At 42.7% G+C, this 16935-nt stretch overlaps 1 protein-coding gene across 2 annotated transcripts in view; it reads right to left on the bottom strand.

Annotated features, from left to right (window-relative positions):
- LOC311520727 (cysteine-rich protein 1-like) overlaps window positions 1-16935 on the bottom strand; it is a 175809-nt gene that overhangs the window by 124197 nt on the left and 34677 nt on the right. Inside the window, exons 2-3 of one of the 2 annotated variants that reach the window (XR_014711684.1) lie at window positions 7969-8055; window positions 7248-7279 (exon numbers count right to left, since the gene is read on the bottom strand). The exons of the other annotated variant lie outside the window; for it this stretch is intronic. The gene's annotated coding sequence lies outside the window, so the exon portion shown is untranslated. The remainder of the gene's footprint in view (window positions 1-7247; window positions 7280-7968; window positions 8056-16935) is intronic. 2 annotated transcript variants of the gene reach the window in all.

Raw genomic sequence — 16935 nt, forward strand, 5'->3', positions numbered from 1 at the left:
CTGGACAAACTGAAGAATTGGTCTGAAGTAAATAGGATGAAATTCAATAAGGACAAATGCAAAGTACTTCATTTAGGAAGGAACAATCAGTTGCACACATACAAAATGGGAAATGACTGCCTAGGAAGGAGTACTGTGGAAAGGGATCTGGGGGTCATAGAGGACCACAAGCTAAATATGAGTCAACAGTGTAACACTGTTAAAAAAAAGTGAACATCATTCTGGGATGTAGTAGCAGGAGTGTTGTAAGCAAGACATGAGAAGTAATACTTCCGCTCTACTCCATGCTGATGAGGCCTCAACTGGAATATTGTGTCCAGTTCTGGGCACCACATTTCAGGAAAGATGTGGACAAATTGGAGAAAGTCCAGAGAAGAGCAACAAAAATGATTAAAGGTCTAGAAAACATGACCTATGAGGGAAGATTGAAAAAAATGGGTTTGTTAGTCTGGAAAAGAGAAGACTGAGAGGGGACATGATAACAGTTTTCAAGTACATAAAAGGTTGTTACAAGGAGGAGGGAGAAAAATTGTTCTTAACCTCTGAGAATAGGACAAGAAGCAATGGGCTTAAATTGCAGCAAAGGAAGTTTAGGTTGGACATTAGGAAAAAATTCCTAACTGTCAGGGTAGTTAAGCGCTGGAATAAATTGCCGAGGGAGGTTGTGGAATCTCCATCATTGGAGATTTTTAAGAGCAGGCTAAACACCTGTCAGGAATGGTCTACATAATACTTAGTCCTGCCGTGAGTGCAGGAGACCTCACTCCTGTCCCTGTTATTTCATTAGTTGTCCCCCAGAATCACTTGGCTTCCAGGTCCTGTGGACCCTCCCCTTAGGCTGAGGGGGGGTCCTTTGGCCTCCACCCGCCCACTTCCTGGATCTCAATAGGATGAGTGCAGGGGACTGGACTAGATGACCTCTCAAGGTCCCTTCCAGTGCTATGATTCTATGTTTAGCACTGTCTGGTTTCTTCGCTGTTGCACCTGAAATGCTGGCGTGGGTGTTTTCCGAGTAAGCCCATTTGAAACACAGATCCATAGTCAATATTTCTAACTTCAGATAAAAATGATACATGCATACAAATAGGATGATCATATTCAGCAAATCATAACTTTTCCAGTGACACCTTGTATGACCCATCTTGTACAAAATGCATTATAATTATGCCGTAATCATATTATATAATATTACTATGACGAATATAGGGTGCAGTGTCACAGTGCAGTCTCCCTGTCCCAGAATTGCTCCATGCCTTGCTCTGGTTTAGCATGGGGACTGAAAACCCCAACAGAAGCCCCAAACACCCATATGCTGTTGTAGTTCCATATCAGCAGTGCTACGGCCCTTGCTTCCGTAACAACAGAGATACAGGGAAATAGAAGTGTCTGTGAGCTCTAGAGAGAGGTGGCTTTGTAAACAGAGACAGAGGAGCTCTCTGGTAGGGGTATCTTAAAAGGATCTCTCAAAACTGGGTGACTGAGCAACAAAATGGCAGATGAAATTCAATGTTGATAAATGCAAAGTAATGCACATTGGAAAACATAATCCCAACTATACATATAAAATGATGGGGTCTAAATTAGCTGTTACCACTCAAGGAAGAGATGTTGGAGTCATTGTGGACAGTTCTCTGAAAACATCCACTCAATGTGCAGCAGCAGTCAAAAAAGCGAACAGAATGTTGGGAATCATTAAGAAAGGGATAGATAATAAGACAGAAAATATCATATTGCCTCTATATAAATCCAGGTAATGCCTACAGCTTGAATACTGCATGCAGATGTGGTCACCCCATATGAAAAAATATGTATTGGAATTGGAAAAGGTTCAGAAAAGGGCAACAAAAATTATTAGGGGTATGGAATGGCTGACGAATGAGGAGAGATTAATAAGATTGGGACTTTTCAGCTTGGAAAAGAGACAACTAAGGAGAGATATGATAGAGGTCTATATAATCATGACTGGTGTGGAGAAAGTAAATAAGGAAGTGTTATTTACTCCTTCATAACACAAAAACTAAAGGTCACCAAATGAAATTAACAGACAGCAGGTTTAAAACAAAAGGAGGTATTTCTTCACACAATGCACAGTCAACCTGTGGAACTCTTTGCCAGAGGATGTTGTGAAGGCCAAGACTATAACAGGGTTCAAAAAAGAACTAGATAAATTCATGGAGGACAGGTCCATCAATGGCTATTAGCCAGGATGGGCAGGGATGGTGTCCCTGTCCTCTGTTTGCCAAAAGCTGAGAATGGGCAAGAGGGGATGGATCACTTGATAATTGCCCTGTCCTATTCATTCCCTCTGGGGCACCTGGCATTGGCCACTGTCGGAAGATAGGATACTGGGCTAGATGGACTTTTGGTCTGACCCAGTATGGCCGTTCTTATGGAGAATGATCGAAGGAAGAGGATTCCTACCCTGGGGCTGATTCAGATCCATTGAAGCCAGTGGGAGTCCTTTCACTAACCCCAAAGGGTGCTGGGTCAGGCCCATTGTCAGTGGTGTTTGTATCTTTAGCTTTCTTTGTTCATATTGGGCCTTGTCCTCAGCTGGTGTGACTTGGCCTCAATCCACTGACTTCAATGAAGTGACTCTGATTACACCAGTTGAGGCCCTGGCCCTCTGTGATGACATGTGGGGTCAGGTACTAAGTCACTTAAAGCATCCTTCACAAGTGAAGGGGATATCATCTAATTGCACAGAGTCACTTTGCATTTGGTTTTCCAGAGAACCTTGTTGCAGCTTGTTCTGGCCCTTCCATATTCGGAGATTCTCCACCTACCCCCATGGTCACTGTTCTTTAACTCGATTTGAAATTCCTCTCTTTCACGGGTGAATCTAGCTATGCAGGGTCCCAGGCTGTGAATACGAAAGGGATCCAATGTTTATCCTAGAAGCCCTCCCATTCCCTTCATTGAGAATTCAGGTGTGAGAGACTTGAACTGAAGGGTCAGATCGAAAGCCTATTGAGGTCAGTGAAAAGATTTCTATTGACTTCAGTAGGCTTTGGATCAGGCTCTAAGTTTTTGTAGGATCAGAGTGTTGTTGTTTTTTTAATGAAAGCTGAGAGTCTCCTCCACAAGGCCCAAAGGTCAGCTCTGCTAACAATGGGCTCACACGAGCTCCTACAATTCATTAGCAATCAGTCTCTGGGTTTACCAAGATTTCCACTGAGATCAAACTTCCTCTAAAGGCAGAACAGAAAAAGACTCAAACCTTTTGATGAATACAAACAGGAAGGCATTTTAGCTCTCCATTTCAGCTGAGCAACAAAATTTGTTGGAATTTGTGTCTGGTGACTTTTTGGGGAGAAGGTGATGGGGTTAAAATGCCAACAAAAGATGTAGCCTCTAAGGATGAGTTGCTGTCAATAGCAGTGAATTTTTAAGCCACTGAAAAAAAAAATTCTCAGACTCCTCCTTGCACTCGCGACTCCGCAGGGAGTGATAAATTCATTAACCTTCTACAGTACCCAGACATCTCTGCAATTAGAAACATACCCAGCACCTTGAGAAAGCACCTTGATGTAGAAATGATCTAACATTCACAACCACATTCAGCCATAATCAGGAGACAAGGGGCAGGCAACTTATAAATTTCTGTCTCCCCAGAACACTGTTTCTCACAGTTGCCAGTAGTTTTCTCAGCTGAGGAGAGGTGTACAGCAGTCATTTTAGTTTGTGTTAAGCAACTGACAGACATGCATTAGTTTTCACTGATGACACAATGGACCAAATTCACTCCTTGTGACCTCACTGGAGTTTTGCATTCTTACACTGCAGCTGAATTTGGCCCAAGATACCGAATTAATTAAAATTAAAGCTAATTTCAAGCAGAAACATTCTCCATTTCAGACACTTTTTCATTTGCCTTTCCCATCTAATGTAATGCAGCCACTCTGAAGAGTTGGCAAACGCATGCACAAGTACTAGGCATTTCTGCAGGAGCATCTTTACTAAGGAAACAAAAGAAATGGCATATCTTCCTCTGGATGAAACCCTGACCAGCACTGTGACAGCGAGAATGTTTCCAAACCCAGTGTAGGCTGGGTCCTAATGCTGCATTAAATATCTGCAAATTAGGAAAGGAATGAACATACAAGTCAAATTAGTTATACTGTTATGGTTGATTCAACATTATCATCAGGTCTCATGATTTCCTTGCCCCTCTTCCTCTGCTTCCAGACATGTCTGCTCTAAGACAAACCGGCTTCAGGAAATACAAGGTTGATTATTTGAGTTAATAGCATGTTTTTATGTCCTCTGGCAATAGCATCTGAAATACCTAGTGATACCATTTTTTCTATCAGCTCTGATATCAGCAAAATTCTCTGAGCCTCATGCTCTATAAACTCCATGTAATAGCTTTAGGACAACAGTAAAGGTAGTTACAGAATACATATTGATTCAGCAGTCCGTCCCTATTCAGCAAAGCATGTTTATTTTAGGCACATGCTTTCCAGTGGAACTTAAGCACATGCTTAAAATTAAGCATGTGCTGAAAGGCTTTGAGGAATAGGAATGGATTTAAGCATGTGCTTAAATGCTTTCTTGAATGGGGGCCTAGATTAATCATTTGCAGGGGATAATCTAGTCAAGGAATTTCATCCCTTTTTCTGTTTGCAAATTGTCAGCAAACACCTTCCAGTTTTCTCCTAATTGCTGATTATTCACTGACTAATTTTGTGAATAGTTCTTTAGTCTGTAAGTCATCTGAGAGGGGTTCACTGGGGGCATTTGGAATTCAAACTCTGTTGGTTAGTTTTGATTGGCTATTTAGGTCCCATGCAATGTTTTTCCCCTGAGTGGATGAGCATAACTCTAAAGCTCAGGACTCCAGTGCAAATATTCACATTTACAAATTCAATCTTCTCTTTCCCCAAATAGTCACCATCATTTCCTTAAAATTCACCATTTCCTTGAATGATCCCGACAGTAAAATTGTCAGCTAGATTATTTGTGGAAAGTGAATTCAAAAGGGCTATAAATAGAATCAAAGTGACTGTGTTTAAATCTGGATTAGAATATTGATTTTAAAACTTGTTTTGTAATATCCACGCAGCTTTACTTACGTCAGCCTTTGGATTTAATTTACAGACTAGTATGAATGGCATTTGGCACTCAACACTTATTAATAACAGAGAAAGCTGTTCTCCTAATTCTGCAATCATTGTGTTAATTGCTACATTGAAGTTAGAGGTATATTATGGAGGCCCAGATCAGGATCAGGACCATATTCTGCTGGAAATCACTAGTGATTTCTGTAATGAAAGAGAATCTCATTGGGCTAGATCCTCAGCTGGTGAATAGCTCCATTGACTTCAGTGATATTTTCATGGTAACGATGCTATGGTGCTGCAGGGTGAGAGGTCATTTTTATTTCTAAACCCAGGTTTTTTCCAACACATGTTTTTAAAAAAGAGGGGAAGGGGCTGAAATTGATTGTGGTTCCTTAGCAGATAAATAGATTTTTTTAATATAATACAGATCTGTTCAGCTCTTATCCAAATGTGACTAAAGGCATTCTTCACCTGATATTTTTCAAATACGGTTTGTCTGGGGGGGTTCATGTGCTCAGATAACTCAAAAGCAGCTTTCTGTGAAAACTTTCAGAGTGGCATGTAGTACATCCCCTTCTGAACAGAGCAGCTATATTTTTTCCTTTGTTTGAAGAAATTTGGCCCATCACAGGATCTTTGCTGTGATGCGCTCTGTTTCCTTGACATGAACAATGAATGATTGACTTCAGGCAGGCACAAAATGGCAGTTTTCTATGACCAAAGCTTGCTTTGCAAATGCACTTGCCGAGACTTGTGATATGCTCTCTGCAGCTGATGTGTGACACACAGGGTGCCTAAGACAGTGCAGACAGCCCACCAGCCTCCCAAGTGATACTCAGCTTGTGTGCTAGAGTGAGTGATGTCAAACAAGGGAATTCATTATGGAGTTAGATGCTTCAGAGGGAGCGAACAGGACAGGGGAATTTAGACTGATCCATCCCCTATTGTCCAGTCCCAGCTTCTGGCAATTGGAGGTTTAGGGACACACCACTGACTATCTTGGCTAATAGGTCCATCAGTGGCTATCTTCCATGAACTTAGCTAATTCTTTTTGAACCCAGTTATACTTCTGGCCATCACAATATTCCCTGGTAACGAGTTCCATGGTTGACTGTGTGTTTTGTCAAGAAGTACTTCCTTCTGTTTATTGTAACCCTGCTACCTGTTAATTTCATTGGGTGACTCCTGGTTCTTGTGTTATGTGAAGGGGTAAATAACACTTCACTATTAGCTTTCTCCACACCATTTGTGATTTATAGACCTCTATCATAACCCATCTTGGTCATCTCTTTTCCAAGTCCTCAGGTGGAAGCTGTTCCATGCTGCTAATCATTTTTGTTGCCCTTCTCTGTACCTTTTCCAATTGTAATATATCTTTTCTGAGATGGGACAACCAGAACTGCACACAGTAGTCAAGGTGTGGGCATACCATGGATTTATATAGTGGCATGATGCTATTTTCTGTTTTAATATCTCTACCTTTCCTAAGGGTTCCTCACATTCTGTTAGCTTTTTTGCCTGCCACTGCACATTGAGCAGATGTTTGCAGAGAACGATTCACGATGACTCTAAGATCTTTTTTGAGTAATAACAGCTAATTTAAATCCTATCATTTTTATGTATAGTTGGGAATATGTGCATTACTTTGAACCTATCAACGTTTAATTTCATCTGCCATTTTGTTGCCCAGACACTCAGTTTAGTGAGATCTCTTTGTAACTCTTTGTAGTCTGTTTTGAACTTAACTATCTTGAGTAATTTTGTATCATCTGCAGATTTTGCCACCTCACTGTTCAGCCCCTTTTCCAATCAGGTTCCAGTACAGATCCTTGGGAGACCCCACTATTTACCTCTCTTCATTGTGAAAACTGACCATTTATTATTACCCTTTATCCTGTCTTTTAACCAGTTACTGATCCATGAGAGGACCTTTGCTTTTATCCCACGACTGCTTACTTTGCTTAAAAGCCTTTGTTGTGGGACCTTGTCAAAGGCTTTCTGATCACCCTTGTTCACATGCTTGTTGACTCCCTCGAGGAATTCTAAAAGATTTGTGAGGCATGATTTCCTTTTACAAAAGCCTTGTCGACTCTTCCCTTGCAAATCGTGTTTATCTTCGTGTCTGATTATTTTGTCCTTTACTATAGTTTCAACCATTTTGCCGAGTAGTGAAGTTAATCTTACCAGCCTATAATTGCCAGGATCACCTCCGGAGCCTTTAAAAAAAAATGGGCATGACATTAGCTACCCTCCAGTCATCTGGTACAGAGGCTGATTTACGTAAGAGGTTACATACCACATTCATAATTATTAAAGTGAGCCCATCTCTGTACAGAGCACAGATAAAAACATGATTGCTGCCTAAGAGCACACAGTACAAGTCACATTTGTGGCACAGAGGGCCTGATCCAATGCCTAAGGAAGTCAACGGAAAGACTCCCATGAACTTCAGTGGGTTTTGGATCAGACACAATCATGCCCCAGAAGCTTCATGAATTTGTACTGGAAATGTGTTATTCATCATTCACTAATCTGCATTTTAATCAGGGAACAGAAAATATCCCATGTGGTCAATCACACACCAGGAACAGCCAATAATGAAAATAAACAGTCTGCACGCTGAAAGTTCACCAGCCTGAAAATTATGTGCTGAACTCTTTGGCCAATACTTAGGAGTACCGAATACATTCACAAAGCAGAAGAGCTTAGAGAATGATTCATGAGCCCAAAATAATGCTAAATTCATCACATTTTGGATTCACTGAATACTATTTACCCTACTTGATTCTCAAGAACACACGTTCTTTGTAATGTATTGTGATGGCACAATTTGCCTTGCAAATCCATTTTAGAGTAACATAGTTTGTTGTTAACGATAGTCCTCTTTCTACAAAGTGTGTCTCACCTTTTCTCTCGAATATTGGATGAGAGAGCATTGTTATCCCATAGTTAATTGTCGGGGGGTGCGGGAGGGATTTCAAGGTCACTTCTTCTGTGGAGAAGGAGGAAAAGTTTAATGAGTCCAGTATAGTGTGTTACTACAGTCATAAGTGGAATGAAGCTTTAAGTAAGTTGGAATCACTGCTCCCAGAAGATGTCCCCATGCAGACTGTAACGTGAGGACATAAGCACAAAGAGTCATGCTTTAAGCAGCAACTAGGGAGCTCCCTGACCAGGAGCTTCCTACACGTATTAATCTCCCCGCTGCAACACATCCTGGTCCTCTCTGGTAACTGTGGAGGACCAGGAACTCTAAAATCAGTTCACATCTCCCTTTCTTTATAATAAAAAATTTAAATTATAAACCAAAGTGTCTACACACAACAGTTCAAAACAAACTTCAGAGTCCTTAAAATGCTTTACACTACTATGTCCCCTTATCAACTGCATTTCAGTAGTCCTGAGCAGCATTCTAAAGATCAAGTCTTTGAGGGGGTCTGATCAGTCTTCCCGACCACATGCTCACTTCTGTAGAGTGTGTGCATGGGAACCGGGGGGGCCTCTCTTTCTGGGAAATATTGAAAATGAACTTTATTCCTCTGGAGGCCTTGTGGAGTCTCCATTAGGTAGGATTTGGGAGTTTCTGTCAAGTTCAAAACAGTTCCAAAAGTCTGGGAGTGTTTGAGCCAGGCTTTGTCCCCTGGTCGCAGTTCAGGGAGTGGTTTTGTTCTGTGCAAACACTGAAGTTTTATTGTTGTCAAACTTTTTTACTTCAGCATCCCAGTTTCAAAATTCCTTCAAGTTGGGGCATGTAGGGTTAAGTTGCATTGGTGCCACAGGTAAAGGCTTCCTTAGTTATCTTCCCACCAGACATTCTGCTGGAGCTAGTCCAGATGCAAGCCGTGTTGACCAACATGCCAGGAGTACTTTATACAGGTCCGTTGAGTTTTGCAGAGGTCTTCTTAAAGTCTGCTTTGATCTCGCCAACTTTGTGTCTTTTCTCTTTCCTGTGTCCGTATTGCCAGATCCCCTGTGCTGCTAGTGCGTAAGTCACTCTGCTATTTCTTTATGGTTTCTTGCATTCTCACTTTTGCCATAGCTTTTGCTAGTGTGAGATCTGGATCTAACTGAAATTGTGCTAATAAATTGGTGTCTCTTAGACCAGCAGCTATCCTGTCTCTTATTAATTCTTCATCAAACATTCCATATTTGCAATGTTCAGCAAGACTATGAACTGCCCTGATAAGAGTAGCAGCTGTTTCCCTTTTTCCTGGCACCTCCTATTAAATTTGGCCCTTTCATACATAATATTCTCTCTTCCTATGAAACAGGTATCAAAAGCCTCTTTCGTTTTGAAGTATTCTTTCTGAACCCCTCATCTGTGAGGGGTAGGACACACAGGATGTCATCAACAGCATCACACGTGGCTAATATCAGGGCATTTGCCTGTTATCCTGGGGCTTTCTCTGTTAAAACTAGAAGCCACCTGGAATTGCGCAAAGCTACAGATAAAGCTGCCTAAGTTGCCAAAATCAAACTTTGTCTAATTGATCCACTGGTGCTGTGGGCTCCATTGCTGTGCTGAGACAGGACTCTGCCTCCTCCTCGCAGCCCCTTTCACCGGTCTCCTTCCTGATTTCCCACTTTCCCCACTCACTCAGCACAGTGGCAGCCTGGAGGTCTCTCGTCTTTCCTTTACTCTTCTTTTGAGAGAGGGATCCACTCACTGCTGACTCCATGTAGCACAAGGACACACAGAGCTATGCTTTAAGCAGCAACTAGAGAACCCCCTAACCAGGAAGCGCCAGCGTTTACTAAGCTCCCTGCTGCAACACTCAACAACCACTCCCCATAGACAGTGATCATTGTCTAGTGAACAGGTTACTTTCATTTGGTGCATTGTTAACCTCAACCAGGGCTTCAAAACAAGTCATATAGTGTGGCCCAGGACTGCAACACCGACAGCGGGCAGGATTGAACTGGGGACCTCTAGAGCTTAGTGCATGAGCCTCTACCGCATGAGCTAAAAGTCAGCTGGCTGGAAGCCAAGGCTGTAGAGCAGACTCATTTTATCTCTCTCTCTAAGTGGTCTCAGTGCCACTCAGTGGGACAGAACACCACACCCAGAAGGTTTGTGGGTTACACAACTACATTACAAGAAATTCACTTAAGCTTTTGGAATCTCCATATTTCTATAGATTAGTTGTGAGCATGGCTGGTGAACCAAGGATGACATACGTTTCTAGACTGGCCTGCACAGACTCTAACCCTTTTGTTATGTCCTTATCAGGACCAGGATTCAGCAGTATATTTTCTCCACTTACTTTTCTTATGATCATGCTGGTATTGAAATTATCTTCAGCACATGCTGCCATTTGAACAGATGTTTCATCAATTTCAACTCTCAACATTTTTAACAAGTGACATGTGTTTTATGGTGCCATTTAGAGATGCTGTATTCTTAAACATAATCAGAGTGATTAACTGTTGTTTCTTATGTGAGCCTTTATTTTTTTAAGTTTGACATTTGAATAAATATTCTCTTTCACACCATAAAGTAGTAATGAATGCAGAACGGAGCATCTCTAATCGGATTATGTGGCATATAAAACAATATTGGATCACCTATGTAGTCTAAGTAAAACCATGAAAATATGCCTACAGACATAAAATGAGCGAATGTACACTTCTGTGCTAATCACTGGCTCTGCATAGTCCCTGTAGGTTCTGATCAACCGGCGTGAGTAGCTTCTCCTGCGCCTCCAAAAATTCTCAGCATCCTTAAGGAGACTCACCTGAATTCTGTAAGCCTTTGAAAGGATCTCAAAATTTAGATTGTGCTCCTCCCACAACACCTTTTCTTTCTGACTGGGCATCTGAACATTCCCAGGGTTCAGACGTGCTGGGAAATGTTGACTATAAACTCTCAGTTGCTGAATCCGCTCTGCTTTATTGTGTTCATTGTCACCAAGTGGTGATTTGTAATGTCAGTGCTCCCTCCCCTGTGCCTGGGACATCAGGGACAGAGGTGGCTTGGCTGATTTCCTAAATCCACAAGCACCATCAGCCAGCAAAGGAGCCCGACTAGGGCAAAATCCAAACCCTTTCACATGATCACCCAAAAAGCAGTGAGTGCTGGATCCTACCCACAGTCACTCAGACCCCACTCAGCTGCTCAGCACCCATGACTGGAGCCAGATTTTCAAGAGCTCAGCACCGAACATGCTGAACGCTTTTGAAAATCTGGCCTAAGGCCTTGTTTCCAATGGGGGAAAAGGGGCGTTTCTAACACAAGTTAGCTAACTTGAGGGAAAATCCCAGCAAAGATGAAGCACTAGGTGGCCTTAAAGACAAAGGATATGTCTTCATTGCACCATTAACTCAGACTTTTATCAAAGCGTTACCCTGCCCGCTTTCCGACCACACACAAAACCACCTCACACGGGTGTGTGGTGCTTTCAGCCTGGGCTAGCTGGTCCATCTGGGGTTTATGCTTATGCTCAGGCTGGTAACCCACGCCCCCTGCAACGTGAATGCAGGCTAAACCACTGGAGTGCTGACAGTCCTCCAACATCTTCCCATAATTCCCCCGTTTACTGAGAAGGACAGCCAAATTTTCCCACTATTCATTGGGAAAGAATCACAGAGCAACTCAGATTAATGCAGTGCTGAGAAACATGGCATATGTCCCCAGAAGTCCTACCAACACACACAGGGGAGAACAGCACCATTGGGTCTGTCTACTCAGCAACTAGACACCCACAGCTAGCCCATGCTAGCCGACTCGGGCTCATACTGCAGGGCTGTTCCACCGCTGTGCAGACGTCTGGGCTCAAGCTGAGGCCTAGGCTCTAGGACCCTGCGAGATGGGAGAGTCCCAGAGTTTGGACTGCAGCCCAAACCCAGATGTCTACACAGCAATGAAACAGCCCCACAGCCCAAGCCCCTGAGCCAGAGTCGGCTGGCACAGAACAGCTGCAGGGGTTCCTTTGCTGTGTAGACATACCCAGTGAGGACACCCTAATTCAGGACTGGCTCTGTAGTGTGACTGTTCACACCTTTGCTCAGCCTATCCAAGTGCTCAGACCCAGGGGCAGATCACTCAGGTTAATTCTGCAAAGAAGACAGACCCTAAAGGGGAGCCTGGCACCTGCAAACATGAAAACTAAAATCTGCCTTGTCTTCACTCGGATTTTATCTAGAGTTAGCTAACATGAGTTAAGAACACATCTTTTTCATTAGTGAAGACAAGAGCTTAGGACATGTCTAAACTAGAATTTGTGGCGCTTTTGGAACTCAAGTGAAGCAACTGCCAGTTAACTAACAGCTTTGTAAATGCCAGTCTAGACATTGCTCAAATATTTGTCCCTAGATACAAATGTTTTTGGCTTACCCAAGGCTTCTAATCACATTTGATTCTAAATATGGCCAGAATTTTAGGGCAGAGCGATCTTATTTCAGCTGAACCAGTCTTCCTGTCCATAATAACCGTAATACACTGACCATAGCACTGAGCACGCAGTCATGACATTGCCTTTGAAAGGAATGGCTGCTATAAGGTGATATTAGAGCAGGAACCTAAAGCAGTTTATGATTGTTTATTTGTACCACTATAGTGCCGAGCAGCTCCCATCGTGGACCAGGACCCCTCTGCTCAAGGCGCTGTACTAACAGAGAACAAAAAGACATCCGTGTCCCACAGGGTTTATAACTGCAGTATAAGAAAAGAGATAATTGATGGCTACAGACAAACTGGTGGGGGAGAGTTTAGTTAAAAGGGGAGGCTGTGCTGTTTATGGTAGAGACTGAATTTCAGCACCCCTAAAGCTGCTGCCCGCAGCCTTGGGGTGGGGAAATGTGAATATAAAGTTTGGGGGTGCCAAGTGCATTTCTGAGGGCCAAATGGGTCACTCTGCGCCCAGTGGCTCAGTCTGCGCACACAGTTACTGTCCACACACATACCCTGTGCTTTGTGCACGAGAAAAAATGTATGTGTGAAAGACGCACAGGTGGAGTGAGGCAAAACTATGGCTCCCCCTTCTCCCAGTCCCGAGGGGAGAAGCTGTGATTCTGAAAGGCCCGTATGCAGGAGAGAAGGGGTCTGTGGGTTCCTTACCACAAAAGGATGTTAACCTGTGACTGGTAAATTACACTGACTAAACCTGCAAGGGAAAGGTAAGAGCACATACATAGACTGGAAATACATGTCTTGTGGGCCTTTTATGGCTAGTTAAGATGAAGGTCAAAAAATATAATGAAGGACAACACTATACCTTGCCCTGCACATCCATGCAGATAAGTAAGGGGTGCGGCAAGGTACCTCTGCCTCCCCTGTGCAGACTACCCACCCAGCAGGGCCCGCAGTCTCTATGGAACTGCCAGGCCCCCTATTGCACTGGTTGGTTAGGAGTGGGCGGGGACCCTCAAAGCTCCAGGCAGCACAGCTGAGCTGGTAATCTGCTGCTAGCAGAGACCAGAGGCAACGGGTTTCCCCCATATCGCAGAGGGAGCCAAGGGGAAAATGCTGACTCTTAGAGGAGAATCACCAATCCCTCTGCTCTGCTCCTAGAGCAGTGTAGTTCCACGCTGCCCCCTGCTCAGAGCAGGTTACAAAGTAACAGTTTAGCCCAAAGTTAGAGTAAAGAATGATCATTTATTCCACTGAGTTAGGATACCATGGAAACAGAATTTTTATAATTGAAGGTAGGTCATAACTCACCCTGGCTTCCCAACGCCACAGGTTTAAAAGCAAGTTTTTTTTGTAAAACAGACAGTATGCATTAAATGTATATAAAAATCCAGTTGCAAAGCAAAATGGCTTGTTCCTCTCAATGTTGTTGGCTGGTCTCTGATGTATATGAAAAGCAAGACACTGCTGTTTAACCTTCCACAGTCAGGGGATGTAACTGAAGACATCGGTCCCAGGAAGCAGGTGAAAAAACAAATGTTTTTCGCCACCTTGGCAAAAAATACAAAAGTTTTTTTTTTTAATACAAATAACAGAGAGGAAAATAACCTTTTGGCATGTGATCTTTAGAAGAGGTCACTCCACATCGAACTCCCCTGGGCTTTGTCATGCGGTAAGAAACTGAAAAGTCCAGTTATTTAGTTTCTGGGTTTTGCCCTCAAGGTGCTCAATCAGATCTGAACTCAATGCAATCCACTCTGTGAAAACCAGGGCATAAGTTCAACAAGATGAGACAATACCGCTTCAAAGACAGAACTCTGCTATTAGAACTGCGACGTGTCTGTAACCTGAGTTGTATTGTACATGTAAGTTCAGTGAGCGCATATCTGACATCGGGCTTCACTTGACAATCTGCCAGAATTCTGACGCCTACCAAACCGTGCACCTCTTTAGGTGCACTAGTTATCTGGGTTTGTAGCAGATCTCCAAAAAAGGAGCATAGCTTGACCCAAAACGGGTCAAATTACCAAAATGTTGTGAGCCTGATATTGATCTAGCCTAGGTCAGCGTAAACTCAGGAGCTGTTCCATTGGAGTCAATGGAGTTGCATCAATTATTTCTATAACTATAAGTATGAGAGTCGGAGAACAGTCAGACCCACAGTTTACTAGATGCTCCCAGTTCCCAACGGGGCAATTAGACTCTATTGTAGATCGATAAATGGCAACTGACTTTTGATGGAACAGTGTCTATCTCTAAGCCTCCTTAAAACTATTGTCAATTGCTATCTAAGTACAGGTGCAGGTGTTTTTAAAGTCCATGGGGCCTGATTTGCATCTTGTATCTACTTGATACTGGAGACTTCAGTGGAGTTATCCCTGATTTACACTGGTGTAAGTGAGATCAGAATCAGGCCCTTTTGGCTATATGTATAGCTTAAGAGCTACTTTATTGACTACACCATCTTTCTAAGGGCTGTAGCATTGGGAGTGTGTCCAAGGGGGAATCCATCCAAATGGCTGGCATCCACAGTTATGCATGTGGGGTTGGGAAGAGGACAGAGTTATTGAGGAAGGCCGCCACCAGAGCAGGGACTTCTGAATGGAATGGGTGACGAGAAGGCCAGCTGCAGAGGGAGATGCCCATCTCACCGCTCCAGTTGAAGGGATTGAAAATATGTCATTGAAAACAAACAAAGGCCTTTTTTATGAGAATTTTCCATGACTACTTTTGTTCCTTTCAAAACTTCTTTTTTTTTCAATTACCCCCACCCCCCATCCTCCCAATTGGTTTCTGGGTTTCAAATACTCAAAATGTTTTGCTTTCTGGTTTTTCCCCTTTCTCTCAAATGTTTTGCTTTCTGGTTTTTCCCCTTTCTGTCTCTCTCTTTTTTCCTGTTTCCATATGGCCACCATGGGAAGGGAGGAAAAGAGAGGACACAGAGAGAGATAAGGAAAAGCAGAAACATTCGAGGGACTGGGGTTTGGTTTGGTTTTTTCTTTGAAAAACTGAAAGATTTCCACAGAACATTGTGAAAGGAAAAATGAATTTTAAAAAATCCCATGAAGGGAAAAAAATCTGTTTGACCAGATCTGCTTTTCCATGAGCCTCTCTGAAGCTACTCTTGAAACCCCCTGCCACCAGGTTCATCTCTTCACACCCTCCACTCAGGGCAGCGCCTGATACGCACAATCTAGCTCCAAGAGGGAGAAGCCAGGTGAAGGAAGACCCTGGAGAGGGGCCCACATTTGGAGCTGGGTTCAGATTCTGAAATGCCTTCTTGCCCCTCCTCCAACAAAATTTCACTGGTGCTCATCTCTGGAATTTAGGGGCAAGTCCATTTTTAGAAGACACCACCGGCCAACCCAGCACTGCAAGGAGCACGACTGAAATGTAATGCACCCAAGAAATAAGTATGAAAGGGTAAGCAGGAGCCACAGTACAAATAAATGGACGGAGGACATATAATAGGATATTGTAAGGCTCATTTGGGAGGAGAGAAATAAGAAAAACATGGAGAAGAAAGATAAGCATAAATTATTCATTGACTGTGTTTCTTAATACTCCCCTGTACAGTAGGACTTCAGTTTCGATCATATATTTGAATGCTGAGGAGGACAGATCTGTAGTCTTCAGTCATTTTTATGGCAGTATTTATATGGCAGTGTCACACCACTCGCTTTACTTTGCATTTTCAAAAGAGCCATTTTATACCTCTATCATCAAAAAGTGCTCCCAAATTAAAATGTAGCTGGTGAGGTTTTAGCCAAGCTGGAGTACATTTCTAGTTAGGAAATTTGAAAACAATTGGTTTGGATGCTGTTGAGTTAAAATTCTGAGCTATTTATTTGCGATTTGTATATTATTTTTAATATGGGTTTAAATCCTTTAAAAAAAAGTCTATATATATATATATATATATATATATATATATATATGCAGAAACTGATTATTTTAACTGAATTTTTTGTAGGCCAGAATCTGGATTAGTGCTTAAGTAAATGGAAACATAATAAGGCAATATGTTATTTTCCTTGACTTTGGGTCTGAATAACAAGCTGCATTCTTCCAAATGTTTGCACATATGTTTATCTGAATATGCACTCAGAGACAGGAGGACAGAGAGCTGCCTGGAGATTATATTAAGACTCTCATTGAAATGAGTAGCAGTGTTGCCTAGAGTCTGGAGCAGTGGCCTGAGACTCAGGGACCTGGGTTCTGTTCCCAGTTCTGTCACTAGCCTACTGGTTGACCTGGGGCAAGCCACATCACTGCCCCATGCTTCAGTTTCCCCATCTGCAAAATGTGGATAATGACACTGACCTCCTCTGAAAAGTGCTTTGCCATCCACTACTGAAAAGCGCTAGATAAGAGCCAGGTGTTACTACTAAAAATGGGCATGTCTCCGTGGCCTTTTACTGTAACAATAACTCTCCTTCCACTTGTTTCACCTGCTGAATGGATCTTGATAATCCTTTACCTGTTGTTTTCCTACTGTCTGAAGTCAAATTCTGCCCTCAGACA

This window comes from Lepidochelys olivacea, assembly GCF_965140295.1.
Source record: "Lepidochelys olivacea isolate rLepOli2 genome assembly, chromosome: 5".
NCBI lineage: Eukaryota > Metazoa > Chordata > Testudines > Cheloniidae > Lepidochelys > Lepidochelys olivacea.